General features: G+C 37.8%; 1 pseudogene; it reads left to right on the top strand.

Annotated features, from left to right (window-relative positions):
• The first annotated feature begins 19,811 nt into the window (after positions 1-19,811).
• On the top strand, positions 19,812-19,910 carry LOC125089944 (uncharacterized; annotated as a pseudogene).
• Positions 19,911-20,534: the final 624 nt, after the last annotated feature.

Here is a 20,534-nt window from a genome sequence, read left to right as displayed (position 1 = left end):
AATTGTGTTCTTACCATGAGTGAAAAGTAACACCAAATAAGAAATTTTGCATTTAAGAAAGCCTAAGAAAAATTATAGCAAAAATGCTACTGACGGTAAGTGGGATAATGGGCAATTTTTTCCCCTACTTTTCTGTAAAATACAAAATTTCTGTAGCATTTTTAAATTTATAAAGAGAAAGGAACCCTAAACTTTATTTGATTTCTCTTGAAAAGATTTTTGGCTGAAGCAAATGTTCTATCAATGTTCCTCAAAATAGAATATGAGAGATAAAAATATATTTATGGGCCAAATAAATTTCTTGTGTCATAGCCCTTAAATATATTTACACTGTTGGCAGAATTTTTGAAATACACAGAATCCCAGCCAATGTATTACACTTTCTATTAGTAGAGTATTTTTAAATTTTCTATAATTCATTTCTTAAAAGCAGAATATTGGTTTTATTGACTAAAATATGGTGTTACTCATTATTTTAGAGTCACATCAGAAGAAATGTTGAAAAGGAGTAGAAATAAATCAAGCATCTCTGTTTTGCTTTAAATTTTCTTTTGCATTGTTTATGTGAATATAATAATAAAATGCATTGCAAATCTTGCTAAGGATACCCTGGCTGAAAGGAGGTTATATTTATGTTTCCTGTTGTTAATAATGGGAGAGCTGTAGTATGTTTTACTTATATGCTGGCTGGGTTTTTTAAGCTGATAAATTGGGACATTACAAATATGTATATGACTGACACCACAGATGAATAACTCCAGTATAGTGACAATGGTTATCCAAAATTTTCATTAGAGCAATTGCTCACTATGTTTTGTCTTGTTACTTTTTAATGCACAAGGTATTTTGAAACACAGGCTTTCAATAAGCTAGGAACAAAAATGGAAGCCAATATGATAGTGGGATCTTGTTTGTAAAGGAAGGGGGAATGGAATGAACAGCCTTTGATTCTCTGACTCTTCTCTTCCTGCTTATTTGTGTTCATCATCATTTTGGTTTACACATGTGTGTTTGAACCACACTTTTGTATTATTATTTTAAAAAAAGATTTTATTAATTTAATTGACAGACAGAGATCACAATTAGGCAGAGAGGCAGCCAGAGGGGAGGAGGGGTGGGGGTGGAAGCAGGCTCCCTGCTGAGCAGAGAGCCCGATGTGGGACTCTATCCCAGGGCCCTGGGATCATGACCTGAGCCAAAGGCAGAGGCTTTAACCCACTGAGCCACCCAGGTGCCCCTGTATTATTTTTGATTAATTTCAATAAACATACTGCCTAATGTTTGAGACATGCTCTGATTTTGGTAACAGAAATCAACACAAAAGTGTTATAAACAGCAATTCCTGGGGTTGCATTATGTTCTTATATAGTGGACTCTTTCTATTTCTTTTACACAAAAGTAAATTAATACATTGATTATGTTATTAATGTAATACATTAAGAGGTGTATGAAGGCCTATCTTTCTGGTAGTGTTGTTTGTAAGATATGAAACAGCTCATCTGAGACTGACAGAGAAGATTGGCATAAGAAGAAGGCATAAGATTGCCTTTTAGCACGGGAAGGAGAGAAGGAGACTTTACTTGGCCCAGCTGACGGATGAGGAGTGCTGCAGTAGCCTAGAGAGGGCCCTGAGGTCTCCAGCTAGCTTAGATTCCAAAGATTTAAAGCCATCTACTCCACAATGTGGGATTATAAACCAGGGAAAAGGCAGTCTTTTGGATTGTTAAGGTCAAAAATGTGTACTGGACTGCTAGGTATGCTAGATAACTTCTCACCATTTCACTGTAGTATTCCCTTTTTTTTTTCTCCCAAGATTTCATTTATTTATTTGATGGAGAGAGATCACAAGTAGGCAGAGAGGCAGGCAGAGAGAGAAAGGAACGGAAGCAGGCTCCCTGCTGAGCATAGAGCCCCATGAGGAGCTCGATCCCAGGACCCTGAGACCATGACCTGAGCTGAGGGCAGAGGCTTAACCCACTGAGCCACCCAGGCACCCCTGTAGTGTTCCCTTTTTAAAGTTCCTCCATATTAGGCAAACATCACCATATAAATATTGTCATAGAGCATGCAGGGTCTATTAAAATGCTGCATAATGCCTATCTAACTTAGAAAAGCAAGGCAAAAAATGAAATAAATTTTTTGTTATAAATGAAAGTTAGGCTACTTTTTGCTTAAATAACTGCAGAAGAAAGTCATTTTATCTTTTCCATTTAAAATGTAACTGATTAGCTTGTGAACTAACCATAACAATGGACTTTGTTTTCTGTTTTATGAAAGTTGGAAGAACTTTCAAATTATAACTAATTTGTATCTTGGGTTCTCTGTTAGTAAATCTAATATTTTTTAAATGTTATAAGTTTCTTGAGTTTGTTTTTAAGACAGCTTTTGTGTGTGGGTGGGTGTGTATTGCATTATTTGTTTCAAATGAAGATTAATCTCCAGTTCCCCAGGCATTTCTTAGACTGCATTATGTCATCATTAGTTTTTGCAGATTTCTTTCTGAGTAGATTGCCAATTCCTTGAGGAGAGAGAGTGTTCTTGATTTTTTCTTAATCTTCTTTCTCTCTTTTTTTTTAAGATTTTATTTACTTATTTGTTTTTGGGAGAGAGAAAGAGAGAGAGAGAGTGTGAGAGACAACGAGCACAAGTGGGCCAGGAGGCAGAGGGAGTAGCAGACTCCCCGCTGAGGAGGGAGCTCATGTGGGACTCTGTGCGGGATTCCAGGACCACACAATCATGATCTGAGCTGAAGGCAGATGCTTAATTGACTAAGCCACCCAGGCACCGTTTTTTAAAATCCTCTTTAATGCCAATGACAGAGTTCTATAGATAGCTGGACTTCAACACACTGGCTAAACTGAATTGAAATTACACATTTAAAAAGAAAGGAAGAAAGAGAATGAGAAGGAGGAGGAGAAGAAGGAAGTGGAAGAGAAGGAAGAAAAGGGGATGAAGAAGAGGAGGAGAGAAAGGAACAAGGAGAGGGAGAATGAAAGGAATTAAGAGGGAGAGAAAAGTTGGAGAGAGGCAGAGGAAAAACAACCAAGATATTTGATAGTTGGGGGGGTGGGAATGGGATGAAAAGGTCAAAGGAACCGGGGATTATTTTGCATGTTAAAAAAATAAACTTGTTATAAGCTTCACATGTAAAAAAGTCAGCTTCCAGTATGGTAGACTAAACTGACCTGAGATCATGAAAAATATCCTGACCAGAAAGATAGTTAGAAGAATAGCACAAAATAAATGAAATGGCAATGATCTGTGTGCTCTTGACTTCCATTAGCGTTTAGGGAGAAAAACTAAACCAAGTACAAGAAAGAATGCTTCCAATAGGGAAAGAGGAGAGAACAAGAGTGGAGTCCTAGAGAGGAGGCAATTTAAATGGGACCTGAAGGATATTATAGCTTTGGAAAAGGAAGGAGAAAGGGAAGAAGGTACTGAAGGCAGGAGGTTCTGCATGAGCAAAGGCACAGGACCAAGGCAGCAGTGGTGGCAGAGGCAATGACGGAACTAATGACGGAACTGATGTGGAGGGAGGGCAGCCAGGAGCTGAACCCAGGTCTGGATTTGAACCTGGGTCCGTGAGACAAATGTTCACTTTCTTCTGGAACTTCAACTCTCACTGTTAAATGCTCAGAACTCTTCAGCTGTGAGCTATTTTCCCTGAGTGTTGTAGTCTCAGAATATAAGGGGGTGAATAGAGATTTCCCTGGATGGAATTTCTAAACTGAGAGAAGGGACAGAATGGGGACGTTGGGTGGTCAGAAACTCCCAGGGTTGTCAGTGTTTTTAGAGACCATCTGGTTTTCCTCTTTTTTTTTTATAAGCATTGCCATGAAAGTCCAGAGAAGTTAGACAGCTTGGACAAGACAAACAGCCAGCTAGTACCAGAGCTGACCCCAGGCCCCGATGGTCTGCCCTGTGCTTCAGGGAGGGGCACAGTGGTATCATGGGAAGAGCCCAGGTTGTAGAAGGCAGACCCAGCTGGATTCGAGCCCTGTCTGTGTTACTCCTTACTATGTGAACCAGGGAATTTCACTGAGCTACTGGCAGCTCTTTAAAGAGGGGGATGGGGCGCCTGGGTGGCTCAGTCGGTCAAGTATCTGCCTTCCACTCAGGTCATGATCCCCAGGTCCTGGGATTGAGTCCTGCACGGGTCTCCTGGCCCAGAGGGAAATAAATGTTCATTGTCAAAGTCACCCAAAATAGGGTATTCTGTTATAGCAGCTGGAACTAGGAAAATACCCTCATATCTAATGGGAGGATAACAGTACCTACTCATAGAATTTTTGTAAGGATTAAACTGGTCAATCCCTCAAAAATTGGTTAATCTGTGGAAGTGTTTAGGACAGTACCTGATACATAATGTCTGTTCAGTAGATATTAGTTATCGTCATCATTATTGGAGCAGAATCTAGGGTATGAATCGTCTTTCTATCACTTCTTATCTGCATGACCTTGGTGAACTCCTCTGTGCCTCAATTTCCTCACCTGTAAAATGATAGTAATAGTGTAATGGAATCATTGTGATGACTAACCAACCAATGAAACAAGTAATAGCAAAGGGCTCAGAGCAGGCTTCGTGTACACTGAGCACTCGACAACCGTTAGTTGCTTTCAGTTGTCTGAGAACCACCAAAAGATTGCTTTGTGCTTGTCATTTTATATCCAAGTGATATAATTTTATAGAAACTACAAAAACTAGAGAATGATACTTTAGAATGAGTCTTTAAAAAAAAATACTTATTTACTTGTCAGAGAGAAAAAAGGGGAGCAGTAGGCAGAAGGAGAAGCAGGCTCCCAGCTGTGCAGAGAGCCTGATGCGGGACCTCGGGATCATGACCTTAGCCAAAGGCAGGTGCTTAACCTACGGAGCCACCCAGGCACCCCTAGAATGAGTCTTAATGCAAATATTGAAATAAGCCAAGGAGAAACACTTACACAAAGGTCTGAGTAAAAAATGCTACAAATCCCAACTATTGACCTTATGTAAAGAGATGGCATTTTTACAACTTTAAACTGATTTAGTTAAATCCTAGTTACCAGTAATTGCTTATTCTGAGGAACTAATAATTGCTTCTCTGCGCCCTGAGGCTCTTCTTTCATTAAAACTGAAGCAAATGTAACTTCTGGGGAGAGAAGGTATTTCAAAGAACAAATAAGTACTTATTCAACTTGGAGCAGTTTCTAAAATGTAAGTATATAGTTTTTTATGCATACATATTTTAGGGGAAAAGGTATATTTTAAAAATTAAACAAGTGTATTTTTTAGTTAAAAATGTGTTTATAGGTATTTATAGATTTTACAGTCACATGGTTCAGAATCCAAGAAGTATGAAAGAGTATCTAGTGAAAATTCTTCCTTCCTCTTCTGAACTTTATTTACCTACTGCCTTTCTGCATAATCCATATTACTGATTTTCAGTCTAATCCTCCAGATACATCTTGGAGATCTTAACATATCAGCACATAAAGAGCCACTTCCTTATATATGGTGTCTTCATAATAGTCCACTGTATGAATTTACCATAATTTTTATTTAATCGGTTTCACATTGATGGATATGCAAGGTTCTGATCTTTCACTATTACAAATTCCCCATGAATAACCTTATTAAAAGACCATTCTGTGAGAGCATGATCCTACCTGCAGTATAAATTCTTGAAGGTAGACTTGCTATTCAAGGCCATGTGTACTTAAAAGTTGCTAAATATTGCCAAATTATCCTCCATAGTGATGGTACTAAATTATACTCCAACTGGAAATGTATGAGAAGTCTTCAAACTAGAGGTCTTAAGGTCTATACCAAATATCAGATCTTTGGCTTCCCCAGCTTGAGTTGAAGTTCTGGAAAGGACTGGGGTGGAGAGTTGAAATGATCACTCAACCTGAACATTTAGTTTGATGAGATTAGTTACCAGAAAGTTCTCAGTTTGATGTGGCGCTACATTCCACATGCCCTGGTGGCCGTACTTAGACAAGGGCAGGAAGACGCTCTGGGGCTATGGGTCTGGCAGCAGCTTTGAAAGCTCCCCCCGCCCCCATACCAGTGAAGCATGGAAGAACTACCTGAGAGTTTCTGGGTACACACAAGGCATGGACTGTGCCATTTGTGGACTCTTTCATGCTTCACCCTAGAAATGATGCAGAGTTGCTCACAGCTAATTGGTCAGATCAAGTCATAAAACTCCATCTTAGCGCAATAAGGGCAGGGATGCATGGAAGAATATTTGGGAAGTAGCACTATTTATGCCCCAGATCATGTCAGATGGGATGGAGGAAATAGCCTTCCTGGTAATATCTTTCAGCCCCATCCTCCTTCCTTTGACACACCTGTAGGAGCATAGACTCAGAGACCCACCCACAGGGTATGAGATTCAGACAGCTTCCCAGTTTGCAAATGGGGAAACCGAAGCCTGGAGAGGACTGGTGACCGGCTCAGGTTCCACAGGCAGCCCCCTGCGAGGCTCTCCCTGCCAGGCGCTTTCCCACATAGCAGGGAAACTGGAGTGCGGATTGCTCTTGGTCCCTGCTGATTTGTTCGCTGCCTTTTTCTCCTTTGTAATTTTTATTTCATTATTCTGCCTCACCACGTATTTTGGCTGTGACCTTTATGTTGAAGAGTTCCAAATATATATATGTGTGTATCTGAGTCTCAGATCTGCATTTTCAACGTCCTGCTTCTGAATCTCTCTTGGCGGTTCAGTTGCTCTGGATTAGTTTTTTGAAATACATTTTTATATGTAGAAAGCAGGAAGTGAATACACATTGCAATAAAAGGGATCTTGTGGGATAAATGTGTAAAGGGAGCTTTGCCCATGGGGTGAACCATAGATTTCTAGTCAGCGTGTCTGCTGACTAGCATGATTAGGAGAACCAACATGAGGGTATTAATTTAAAGGAACATGGAAATGCCTTCAGATGAGAGAAATGCAGTAGCTTGTATTAGCTGATCTTTGCATATCTTTGCATATGCATATCTTTGTCTCCTTTTTCACTTTCTTTTTTTTTTTCCTTTTTCTCTCCTTTTTCATTTTAACTGATACATACTTCCAAAGCACCAAATATGGTTGAACTTAAGGGACACAATCTTGTCCCTTAGGAAATGGTGGTTAGGAAATGTTGACTTTTCCCTCTTTCCATTTCATCTTATTTCTGTTTAAAGAAGATTTTGTGTATCTTTTCTTTGGTTTCCTGCCTGTAGCTTTTGAAAAGCTTATTCTAACAACTCTGTTGGCATTTTGCCTGCTTGAGGTCTTCAAGAGAAATAATACTATATGAAATGCAGTTCTGTCTCTTCCCTTTATTTTTCCTGGCTAACATCTACTTCAGTCTTGACTATTTAGTAAACTTTGTGAAGAATTGTTCAAGGCTTTTGGGCATTAGGAATGGTGCATTAATTATTTCATTTTCAAGAAAAAGTGCTTTAAAAAAGTGGAACATGAGTAATTTTAAGTTCTTATTATTCTTTTAAAGCTTCTCTAGAAAATGCCCTTTTTTCCTTAGGCACAAAAATTTGTTGTTTAAAGCTACAAGGGTGAGTGATTTTATTTTCACTATGGGATTGCTCCTGCAAAAACCAGATATTGGTTCTTTTTGTTAGATCTACAGTAAAGTCATTTTAAAAAACTTGTTCCTTCTTTTTCTTTAAAGATGAGCATTTTAAATGCATGTTCCTGCTCTTTCTGATAAATCAATGCCTCGCTTAAGTTCTCTACATCATTTCATACTTTTTTCCGTTGTGGCAATAATGAGATAGCAAAGAAATTTGGAGAAGTGGATACATAAAAGATTTCTCTTGTGTCAAACCTTATGAATTTTTTACCCCAAGGGTTTGAGTGAAGCCATTTTGCACAAAGCACTCCTTGTGAGAATAAAGAATTCACAGAAGGGATTTTTGGTCAAAGAAGGTTTCGCTTAATGAAAAAATAACATCTTGTATCTTTCCTGTGTTTATTGAGGAATGATAGAAAACAGTGTTTTTCTCAGAGAAAAACAACTGTAGAATGACTATATGATAAGGTAGTTATGCATTTAATTATAAATGCTTACTTCATTTGCCACTGATAAGAGTGCAAACAGTAATAGTTATGGAACATGACTTGGCATTCTTCATCAAAATTTAAAATACACATGTCTTTAGATGCAGCAATTCCACATTTAAGAATTTATTCAGCAGATGCATTTGCGCATGTGGGAAATGACCAATGTGTAGGTTGACCACTGAGCATCCCTCCCAAGTTGACCCAAGTTGGAAAAAAATGTACATGCTCATATTTTGGATTAAACAAAAAATGTAGCACATTTATTCAATGGCTACCTTATGTAGCTTTTCACCAAATTTCAAATAACACTATCAGTGTTGAAAAAAAGTAAATCTGAGCATAACTTCAGAAAGAGTTGTAACATTTGGGGGCTCCCAGGATCACAACTCTTTCACTTACGCCTTGTAATAGAAGCTGTTGGTGTCTCACATAGCCTTTTCAAGGCTGTTGTACCCACCTTACAGCTGTTTCGAGTTTTGACTGCTAAGAGCTCACAACTGCCACTTTTTCTAAGTACTGACTGACCTTGGAGATCAGGAGCATCCTGTCTGGGAGGTGACATTGTGCCTTCCAACCACAGCTAATCACTGACTAATGCTGGAGTAAGAAGGCCAGCCCCTTGTCTCAAAATGGATTGATTCTAGAGCTAGCAGAAAGCCTAGAATGCAGCAGGGATTCAATAAATATATGTTGATGAATGAATAAATAAGGAGATCTTGATTATATATTTTAGTATATACAAAGCAAATATTTAATGAAGGTAATGTATTAACATTTTTCCTTGGTTTCTAAGTTGCAGATCATGGTAAGAAAGATCTTCCCATTGAAAGCTTAACAGAAGATTGTGTTCATGAGTTTTTCAAGTACTTTTCAAGTACTTTTTAAGATTTCTCTTTTTTTTATGATCAATGCATGCAAGTTTTTCACTGTTGTGGCTAACTTGGGTCATCATGCTAACATAGCTGTACATTTAAGCTCTTGTCTCCTCCAAATTTGAAGCCAGTTTGAGCACAACTTAAACTGAGAACACTTTTTCTTTGCTGGAGGCAGAGTGGGGCAATGGTGGGTGAGTGGCAGTTGAAGTATGTTGCCTTGCATAAAGAACTGCTCTAGAAGAAGATAGGTTTAAGTTGATCTTTTTAAAAATTCTAACACTATTCCACATTTGAAAGGTGGAGAAGGCCAAAATTGGAACTTTTCAGGTAGCAGGAATAGCATTATATAGAGTCTGATTTGGGGGAAAGCAATGAAGTCAAAAGAAGGCTAGATCTGTGATAAGAGGGGATGCTAAGAGGATACACATGAAACTTATGATACAAGCAGGAGTTAAATCATCCAAGGCCATAGCACGGAATTCTAAATTCCAAATATGACATGGCAGCATTATTTACAATAGCCAAGACATGGAAACAACCTATGTGTCCATTGATGGATGAATGGATAAAGGATATGTGGTATATAGAAATGGTGGAATATTATTCAGCCATCAAAAGAAGGAAATCCTGCCATTTGTGCTTAAGTGGTTGGAACCTTGAGGGCATTATGCTACGTGAAATAAGTCAGAGAAAGACAAATACTGTATAATACCACCTATATATGGAATCTAAAAATGCCAAGCTTATAGAGAGAAAAGATTGGTGGCTGCAAGGGGGTGAGGGGTGGGGGGAATGGGCGAAGGTAGTTGAAGGACGCAAACATTCCTTGAAAGGCTGAACCCTTCTTTTGGCTTCTCCAATTGGAAAGTGGATTAAGTAGATTTTAAAAGTTCTCAACCCACATACCGTTGTAACCATGTGTAGTGATAGATGTGTTAACGAACCTTATCTTGGCAATCACTTTGCAATATATACATATATCAAATCATGACTTTGTATATCTCAAACGTACACAGTGTTATATGTGAACTATATCTCAATAAAGCTGGCAGGGGAAAGTAACATGGGCCTCTTTGAATTTAGGAAATGATCTATCTGCTTTGTAAAGAATGAACTGGAGTAAGGAGAAATACAAGCCTGAACCTGTGAAGTTGTAGGGGGAATATAGGGTGAAGGAAAAGATACACAGCTAGAAAGAAGAGTAAAAGCCTGAGTTGGTTGTAAAAGAATGAGGTAGGAAAAGCAGTATGAGAGAAAAGTGGGTGAGTATATTTGGGACAGTGATGTTTTGGAGGCTTGTGGAATATCTATGTAATTTGGAACGTGTGGCTGCAATTCAGAAACAAGATAAAGGAGGAGATAGGAATGTGGGAGCCATCTACACAGATCTAATGCTGCAGTAGCACTAAGATGGGAGGAATTTGCCCAGACAGAACCAACAGAAAGAAAAGAAAGAAAAGGTTTCAAACAGGTTCTCAGGGATCTTCACTATGCAATTATAAATGGGAGTGTCTGTGCCTTACTGTTAGTATGAATAACTGGTAAAGTCTGAACATTTATTTCCCAGCCTTCCAGTTTAAACTGGAGAAAATAAAATAATTATTTTAGGGTGCTCGCAGGTTGCAACATGATCAGAACTGAAATAGTGTATTTATGAGATATGGAGATATGTTTGGAGAAATGCAGAAAGCAGGTCAGACAGAATAAATATTGCTATAAATAAGCACATGCAGAAGGCATCCCCAGAGCACACTGATTTTGGAAATCAAGGCATCAGCCATCTCATACATTTGACAAGAAGACAGGAAGCTGAGGCCTGTTGAGAATTGGAGGGAAAAGATGGCTGTCCTCAGGTGACAAATACTTAACATGAGCCAGAACAGGTATTTTTCAATAGGTTGAAAAGATCTTAATGAACTTAAACGTATTTTAACTTTCTCTGCTTTAAGGAAGAGAATAGCCATCTCCCCAGCCTTCTTGGGCAGTTTATCATGATAGATAAGCATTTGAAGATAAAGTATTGAGAAGGTAGAAGAGGGATATGGGCAAAGGTTGCCAGACCTTCTTTGTTCATGGGTCCCTTCATGTCTGTGGTTTTTTTTGTTTGTTTGATTTTATTTGTTTGTTTTTTTCTTCTTCCTTTTCCACAACATTCTTAGGACAGAAGAAATACCTGACAGTTTAGTGTATTAAGTAGTTAGAGCCAAATGATTTTGTAAGTATTCATGTCCTCACAACTAGTAGCCATTTGAAAAAATAATACATGTAAACTAAAATAAAAAATATCCTAGGGCGCCTGGGTGGCTCAGTAGTTTAAAGCCTCTGCCTTTGGCTCGGGTCATGATCCCAGGGTCCTGGGATCAAGCCCCACATCGGGCTCTCTGCTCCACGGGGAGCCTGCTTCTTCCTCTCTCTCTGCCTGCCTCACTGCCTACTTGTAATCTCTGTCTGTCAAATAAATAAATAAAATCTTTTTTAAAAAATCCTATATCATTCTTGAAATTGGGCACCACCACCATCACTTCCTGTTCCACGTTAATTTTTGTGTGGTGCTTGCTTTTTATCATAGCAACTGCAAAAAACCCAGCTTCTAAAAGTTATGTCATTCAAAGGAATGTTACCAGGTCTGAAAATTAACTCAGACTTGTAATTCAGGAGCCATCTGATAGACACTCAGTATCAAAGTGTTTCCCTTAAAAAACAGAGAATATCCACAGCTCCCCTGTGAATTTTCTGCCTTCCCTTCAGATGACGGCACAAAGTTGGGGAGCTGCACCTTTAGGGAATTTGGAAGTAATCAGACATCAGAACGGGATCAGAGACCAGAACATTTAGGAGATCATCTCTTTGGATGACTAAGTGATTTCACTGTGCAAAACTAAGATTCATTGAATTGATAAGAGGCCTCATAATTTGTTTCTAGTTACACATCAACTTGAGTTTGCCCAGCTCTGTTTCCAAGAGTAGTTTTCAAGATAAAACAATAACCTCTTGAGATCCCACCAGGGTTCTTGAGTAAAATAAGGTCAAACTATGTTACTACTTTGGTGGGCAGAATCCCAGAACCATGGAGGTCTGACAGGTACGATTTGTTTTCCTCCTAGAGTACACTAAGCTATTCCTCTGGCACTTTGTTAAAGGATACAATGTCACAGCTATTATCTATTAGAGGGCCAGGAAATGACTCTGTGTCTAATCACTACCCAGCCTGGCAATATTTTATTAGATGAATGAAATATTAGTCTCCTCCATCACCTTAACTGTGTTCCAAATTGGATCCCAAAATTAAATCCTTATTTCCTGTCTCTTATTGCTTAACTTGCTTTTTTAATTTTATTTTTTTACTGCTATGACAACACATTCATTGTGTGTTACAATTTATCAACTGTCTAATGTAGTTATTAGGTAGAACAAGATTACTTCTAGGTCCTAGGACAATTATGATAAAAACCCATTTCCCTTCTCCCATTTTCCTAAGAATTTACCTGATTCTAGAATGTGTCATCTGTGAAAGGAAGAAGAAAAGAAAAGATTACCTTTTTTCCCTAGTGCCTATTTTGTCCTATGTACTTTAGATACCTTGAATAATTTAGAACTCACTAAACAGTCTTGAAGTATATAGAATAGTCTCTTTTTTACTGATGAGGAAAATCCTCCTCAGAATTAGTAAGTGCTTAAGTGGGAATGCAAACCCAACATTCATGGTTTTTGTTTTTTTGTTTGTTTGTTGTGTGTTTTTTGTTTTTTACTATATACAGTCTCTTTCTCTAGGACACTTGGACAATGGAACCGGGTAATTGGAATCTTACATCTGATCTATGTCCCTCCCTTCTAGTATCATAAGCCAAGTTTGAGCCAAGTTATGGTTAGAGCCACAAGTTGGGAATGTCCCATCAGCCCATGTGCAGAAATCATTCATATGCCTCCTTGGATTCCGGAGTTGAGATCATGAGGGTATCAACACTTACAACCCTCACCAAAGAATCCAAAGAGTCATGAGCCCAAGGAAGATTGACTTCGGTGTGGGAAAGCCCTTAGAAAGCAATTATTTCAGTTCCATATTATAGATGAGAAAATGAGGACCAGGGTAGCTAAGCTACTGTTGAAATTAGTGAGGAGCTGGGTTTAGAACCCAGGTCACCAAACACCAAATCTAGAGTTCTTTCTACTATGTCACCAAGCCTTAGTTCCATCATAGCTTTTCTTTCTTTCTTTTTTTAAACAACACGATATTATATGTTCATTATAGAAAAATTTAAAAAATATAGATATGTAGTAGGTAACAAAAATAGAATTATCCAAAATCCTGCCACTCGAGATAATCACTTCTGTTAAGAGTTCTTTCTATGCATGTATATTCACATATATTTTTAAAATGTAATTCCATTATGTATGGTACCTAGAATCATTTTTTTAAAAGATTTTATTTATTTATTTCACAGAGAGAGAGAGAGAGAGGGAATACAGGCAGAAGGAGTGGGAGAGGGAGAAGCAGGCTTCCCACAGAGCAGGGAGCCCAATGTGGGGCTCGATCCCAGGATCCTGGGATCATGACCTGAGCTGAAGGCAGACACTTAATGACTGAGCCATCCAGGTGCCCCCCAGAGTCATTTTTAACCTAATATTTTAAAGTGCCTTTTTATGTAAATAAATATGTCCATATCATAATTTTTTAAATCATGGCATAGTATGATGTACAGAAAAATTTTTATGATGTTTAGGCCCTTTTTCCAATCTGTTGCTATTGTAGTAGTTCCATAAATCGTTTATTATATAAAAGATATAGACATGCACATATATCTACCTATTTATCATCAAGTCTGAACATTTATCTATTGCTGATTAGTAAATCAAGATATATTCCTAGAAGTACAATTCCAATGACAAAGCCTGTGTATTAGAGTTCTCCAGATAAACAGAACCAATAGGATGTACATATAGAGAGAAATAAATCGATTCTAGGAAATTGGCTCACAAGATTATGGAGACTGAGATGTCTGAAGATCTGTAGGGTGATTCAGCAAGCTGGAGATCAGGAGAGCCAATGGTGCCATTCCATTCAGAAGACCTTGAGGCTTGAGACACAGGAAGAATCAATATTTCAGTTTGAGTCCAAAGGCCAGGAAAGGACTGATACCTTACTTTAAAACCAATGAGATAGGAGGAATTCTGCCCTAACAAGGGAGGGTCAGCCTGTGTATTCTATTCAGGGCTTCAACTGATTGGATGAGCAGCATCTTCAACCCAAGCCCCCCTCAGAGAGGAAAATCTGCTTTACTAGGTGTACCAATGTAAATGTTAATCTCATCAAAAATACCTTCATAAACACATCCAGAATAATGCTTGACCAAACATTGGGATACCCTGTGGCCAGATTGGGTTGATACATGAAATTGATCATCACATGTAAATGATTTTTTAAAGAAATTTTTTATTCCTCGGGGCTCCTGGGTGGCTCAGTGGGTTAAAGCCTCTAACTTCGGCTCAGGTCGTGGTGCCAGGGTCCTGGGATCGAGCCCCACATCGGGCTCTCTGCTCAGCAGGGAGCCTGCTTCTCCCTCTCTCTCTGCCTGCTGCTCTGTCTACTTGTGATCTTTGTCTGTCAAATAAATAAATAAAATCTTTAAAATTTTTTATTCCTCTTCCTGAATTGACCTCTGAAATTTCTGTCCTAATTCAGAAGACACACACCAGCAGTGGAGACCCTGTCCTCCATCCTGACCTCCCTAGTCTTGTCATTCTTTTAAATTCTTGGTCAATATAGAGTCCATCTTTATTCATGAAATTTGCTTACTCATTAAACTTTATTTGTAGCCTCAGTGAAATACCACTTTTCTGGTCATTTGTGGACAGAGCAGTGAAAAACTATTCCCAGTTGAGGTCAAGCAAGGCAACACTCCGCATTCTTGCTTTAACTCTCAAGTGTCTTTTTCATGGTCAATTTAGTGCTGCGATTTTTGCATTTAGGGGCTTGTTTTGGTGATTTTGCTGTTCAAAATGGCCCCCAAGCACTGTGCTAAAGTGCTATCTTCTTTTTTTTTGTTTTTGTTTGTTTGCTTTGTGTGTGTGTGTGTGTGGGGGGGTGTATGGAAGGAAATTGTGATGTGCATTCTGGAGAAAATACCTGTGTTAGATTAACTTCATTTAGGCATGATTTACAGTGCTACTGGCTCTGAGTTCAAGGTTAATGAAACAGTATTGTCTATCCAGAAAAAGGAAGAGGAAATTCACTGATCTGTACATGAGGGTGCCCTGGAAAGTGCTAAAGTAACATCTACAGCTTATGATGAAGTTACGGAAAGGATGGAAAAATGACTAAATATGGGGATTCATGAGATGATGATTGATAAAAAAGAACAACAACAATGCATGGTTGATAGCATTGTTGTGATGTTGAAAGCCAAAGAAATTTAAGTTCATGTTACCAGAGTAAGGATCATGGTAAACCCTTCTCAGCTAGTGTTTTATTATACAAAAATGCTTCATGTAATCAAATAAATATTGCATATAATTAAACAGAGTTATAAATTTGTCAGTTGAAGAAACGTTTTCACCAAAAGCTTTCAGAAATCTAATCTTATGTTTCTCTTGGAACAATGGCTCAGTAGTCACTAATTCACTGTTCAGATCTACTTTATAGAATGTAACTACTGCCGGGGCACCTGGGTGGCTCAGTCCGTTGAGCGTCTGCCTTCGTCTCAGGTCATGAAATCAGGGTCCTGGGATGGAGCCCCATGTCTGGCTCCCTGCTCAGTGGAGAGTCTGCTTCTCCCTCTCCCTCTGTCCCTTGTCCTGCTTGTGCTTTGTCTCTCTCTTGCAAGTAAAGAAAAAGAGAAAAAAAATTTTTTTAAATGTAACTACTGCAAATAACAGAATCAACTGAGAACCATAATCTCCTCTTATTTTAATGTACATTTCTTTTACTATGATTGAAATTGGACTTCTGATATTCAATAACCACACTTCTCCTTTGTCAAGAGGCAGTATAGTATAGTACTTAAGAATGTGCATACTGTCTGAAATGCTATTCTGGCTCTGTGTTCAACACCAAGACATCTGCCTTCTAAAATGTTTTCTTCCATTCATATGTGAATTTCTTCATATTGCTTTCACTTTCTGAACTTTTCACTTATAAAAATGAGGGTATATATTTTCCACTTCTAAGATTTTTGGTTTTATAATCTGTAAAATGAGGATGTTATATCCTGCATCAAGTCTAACTTTATTACCATAATGTACATTTTGGGAATTGATAACTACTGTAATCTTTCCTGGAGGCAGAATATAACTGATAGGATGGTCTCTTGAGATGTCTACGTTGTGTGATTCTCTCTTGAAGGGCTAATGTGTCTGAAGAATTTTCAAGTGATAATATTCTTGGGAGCTGTTACATATATAATTTTGGATTGTGGGGATAGTCTAATTCCTGGCATGATGTTGACTCAGCTTAGTAAATAAAAGCTGGACTCTTATTTCATCAAATAACAATTCCAATTCTTATTCCATATTATTATAACATTATTATCCATCTTGTTCTTTATGTCTTCACCTGTCTTCAATTGTGCATAGGTTACCCTGGAGACAAATCAACATGTTTACTTCCTAATAAACTTGACTATCACATAATTGCTGCTAATAGGTAATTTATGATAATTTTAGCTAAAGAAAAATATAATCACCAAAACATATACTTAAGATCTTCAAATTCCAGCTGCAATAAAACTAATCTTCAGTGCATAGTATGTAGAAGAGGGCAAGTTAATGGTAGAAAGCTATTCTTATGACAGAATTTGTAACTCTTATCCAAGATGTTGAGTTTTCACTCGGACTTCAACACCTTTCCATTTAACCAAATGTTTCTCAGCTGATTTCTCACACTTGCTTTCTTATAATCAGGCCTAGGATCTATACTCACATCTCTGTATAAATTGTGCTCTGATGTATCTAGCTCCCCATGGTAACTGATAACCTAATAAGATCCCAGAAGTTTAAAATAATAATTGTAACATCTTCTTACAATTTTTCTTGGAATTACCAATGATGTTTGTATTTAAATGGTTAGATATTAATGACAGAAAGGAGAAAGTATACATTTTAGGAAAGGAATTCATTTATCTATGTGTAGCAAACATTGTCATTTTAACTATTTGTTATCTTTTGTATAACTTCTCTATATCTTGATAATTTCCCATACTTCTTTGACCTCTCTAAAGAAAACTCACTTTTCTAGATTCCTTTGGCCATAGCCTGAAAGCAGGGAAGTCATATTCTGTCATTAACAGTCTGTAATACTGATCCAAAAGTAAGCAACGTGAGTATGTAACATCCACTCTACTGGAATGGGTGGTAGCTGGGAGTTGCAGCATTTGGCTTTAGGAATGTCTTTAATGAGTCATATCTTCGTGTGTGGCTGGATACACAGCCTCTTCCCTGTGTCCTCGGTATTCTTTAACAAATTATTTCTCTATTTAGATAAGGCAGAATGCATTTTGTTATTGCAAATTTAAATTATTGAAATATTAATTTAAAATATTCAAATGTTAGAGGTGCCTGGATGGCCCAATAAAATGTCCAACTCTTGGTTTTGGGTCAGATCATGCATGATCTTAAGGTTCTGACACAGAGCACCATGGGCGCTCCATGCTGGACCCACTTGGGTCCTCAATGCCATAGTCTAGAGCCCTTAGTTGCTTGGTGTGTGTCCAGGCCCACTGGGAAAAGAGCCTTGAACACGTGGCTACCCGGAGGGCCCCAGCGCAGGGAAGCCTTGTGGAGGGGGGAGAGTTGAGGAAGGGGTTCTGGCGGGGCGTCAGCCTCTGAGTTCTCGGCCCAATGTGGCGCTGATGGTGGGCAATGGCCTGGGGGGGCTTGCATTTAAGATTCTTTTCCCACTCTCCCTTTCTCCCTCTCCTTCAGCCCGTGTGTGCGTGCTTGGGTTGTGTGTGTTTACGTGCTGTGCTCTCTCTCTAATAAAATGGAAAGATTTTTTCCAAAATACTATACACAAGGGTTTTAAAAGTGGAAGAGTTATGATAAATATCAGGCACCTCTCTATCTTTCTTCCTTTCTAGTCCCGTTTCCCAGATACGTTCACTTTCAACAACTTTAGTTGATTTGTCTGATATTTCCCCCTCCTCCATATACAAATTTTTCATATATATATAACTTTTTCTCTGTCACATGTAGATATTACCTATTGATTATGTATTTCTCTTTTGTATTCACCTCCCTTCCACTTCCTCTATCTTCCCAGTATCTTTGTAAAACACTTGCTTAAACCGTTGGCCAGTGTTTACTGTGTAGATATTGTTTATTAATAAACAAGATAGTATTCTATTATCATATTTCTTTTTTTCCATTTTTTGCTTACTTAAGGTTAATTATTTTGCTCTCACCTTGTTTGTTTTTATTTTCTCTATACCTTTTCAATATACCTCTGTTGGCTCACTCAGATTTTCATTACTTTCTTTTCAGATACTCAAATAAATCTGGTCATTTGGAGATTTTATTTCTCTGCCTGTTTCAGTCTGTGCTAGTTGCTTTCTAGACTAAGGCATGGCTGTCCTGGTGGATCTCCACCTCCTGACCTTCTTGTTTTGGTTCCCCTGTTTTAGGCACTAGTTTGCTTCTTTTGGTTTATTTTTTTTTAATTTTTTAAAAGATTTATTTATTTATTTGACAGAGATCACAAGTAGGCAGAGAGGCATGCAGAGAGAGAGGAGGAAGCAGGCTCCCTGCTGAGCAGAGAGCCCGATGCGGGGCTCAATCCCAGGACCCTGGGATCATGACCTGAGCCGAAGGCAGAGGCTTTAACCCACTGAGCCACCCAGGCACCCCAGCCTCTTTTGGTTTTAGCACCACATTTTACCAAGCACATCCACACTAGCTTCCTAAAAATGGACACATGGGATTCAGAGTCCCTGCATTTTTGTACATTCTGTATTCACTCCTCATGCATCAATATTTGACTATAACATTGAATATTTTTCCCAGAGCATTTTTCTATGAGCAGTACTTCTCTTTTTAATAAGAAATAATTTTCTTGTGTTTTAATTCATTTGATACAAATTAATTATCAACTCATGGCCATTAGTAAAGTGAATATAACAGGTATATGCATTTTTAGGTGGGCATTTTCATAACTTAATATATTTTGCCACCACTAAAAGAAACTAAATATCTTACATGTAGTGTGAGATTTGTAAAATATCTTATATATCACCAAAATGATGTGAACAAGGTGCATTTATCACTCTTTGGTTATCTTCTTCAAAAATCCAAGAACATTTGGTGAACTGTAAAGAACAATTTTACTTATGACTTGATATCTTTTGCCGATTGGAAGAATTAGAACTCTGCTCTGCATATTACCACTTCTAACAGTCTACCAGATAAATGCTAAGATTCACAGGTGTATGATGACTCTTTGTGCTGCTGTTTTCTGCCAGAAATCCTGGCTTCTCCCACTAATACAAAGACCTTTTGAAATCGAAGTCCAAAATCATGAACTTTAAGATTTTAATATTAAGATAAAAAATTATGTAAAAAGTGTTTCAGTAAAATATAAAAGGTAGTTTCTATGAAAGTCAGCTTAGATACTCTAGAAAATTCTGGGCCAAGCTATAAAAGCATCTCTATGAAAAATAGCAATCCTGAAGTCTCTACTTTATTTTTAGATACTACATCACTTCTGTATTCTGACACATCCTTATGCAGTATTTTACACATAGGAGGTACTCAGTAAATAATGGTATGTGGAATACATGAATGAGAGATGTAGTAATTGTTTAAGTAAGAAAATTCAGAGGTTTGGTTTTTTTTTTTTTTGCAGTGGAATCCATGTAATTATGTAAACTCTGGATTAATGGCAAATTAGGAGGTTGCAGTATCTAAAAATTTCACTTTATACTAAACTGGACCAATACAAAGAAGATTAGCATGGCTCTGCACAAGGATGACATGTAAAAATTTTGCTTTCTCCTCTTCCATTGTCTTCTCAACATTTTACTCAGGTACTGAATTATATGTCTTGTCATCATCTCTGCCACTTGATTGTGAACTTTAGGAGAATTAGGTCTGTGATTAATTTACCTTTGTCTTTACCTCAGCAGCTATGGTTTTACTTTGCACACAGGTGTTTAATCAGTATCTGTAGGGTTATCTTATTAAGTGAATCTTTGATTATCTACCAAGTTCAAAAGTATGATAATACCTTTCCAATAAAGGAATGAGACATGGAATTTGCATGGAAAAACATATTAAAGAAACAATGGGACAATAATATACAGACAGCCTGGATAAAGAGGAGAACACACCTTTCAAGAAATTCATCTAAAATTTCACAATAATTTAATGCCTTTGAAATCTTTGGCAGACACCTTTAAGTAATACAAGGAGAATATTGACTTTAACCAACAAGGGGATTGATTAGCACCCTGATCTTGTTAGAATTAAAATAATACTTTGGTAATAGCTATTCAAAGAATTTAATTTCACAAAACCCTTTTTTAAAGAAACATATAGGCCTGTTTAAGCCTATCCATGCAAATACTTGAAGTTTAAGAAGATTTGAAAGTTGGAAAGAGGGGCACCTGGGTGTCTCAGTTGGTTATGC

This window comes from Lutra lutra, chromosome 1, assembly GCF_902655055.1.
Source record: "Lutra lutra chromosome 1, mLutLut1.2, whole genome shotgun sequence".
Taxonomy (NCBI): domain Eukaryota; kingdom Metazoa; phylum Chordata; class Mammalia; order Carnivora; family Mustelidae; genus Lutra; species Lutra lutra.
This window is presented reverse-complemented; position numbering and strand designations above follow the sequence as displayed.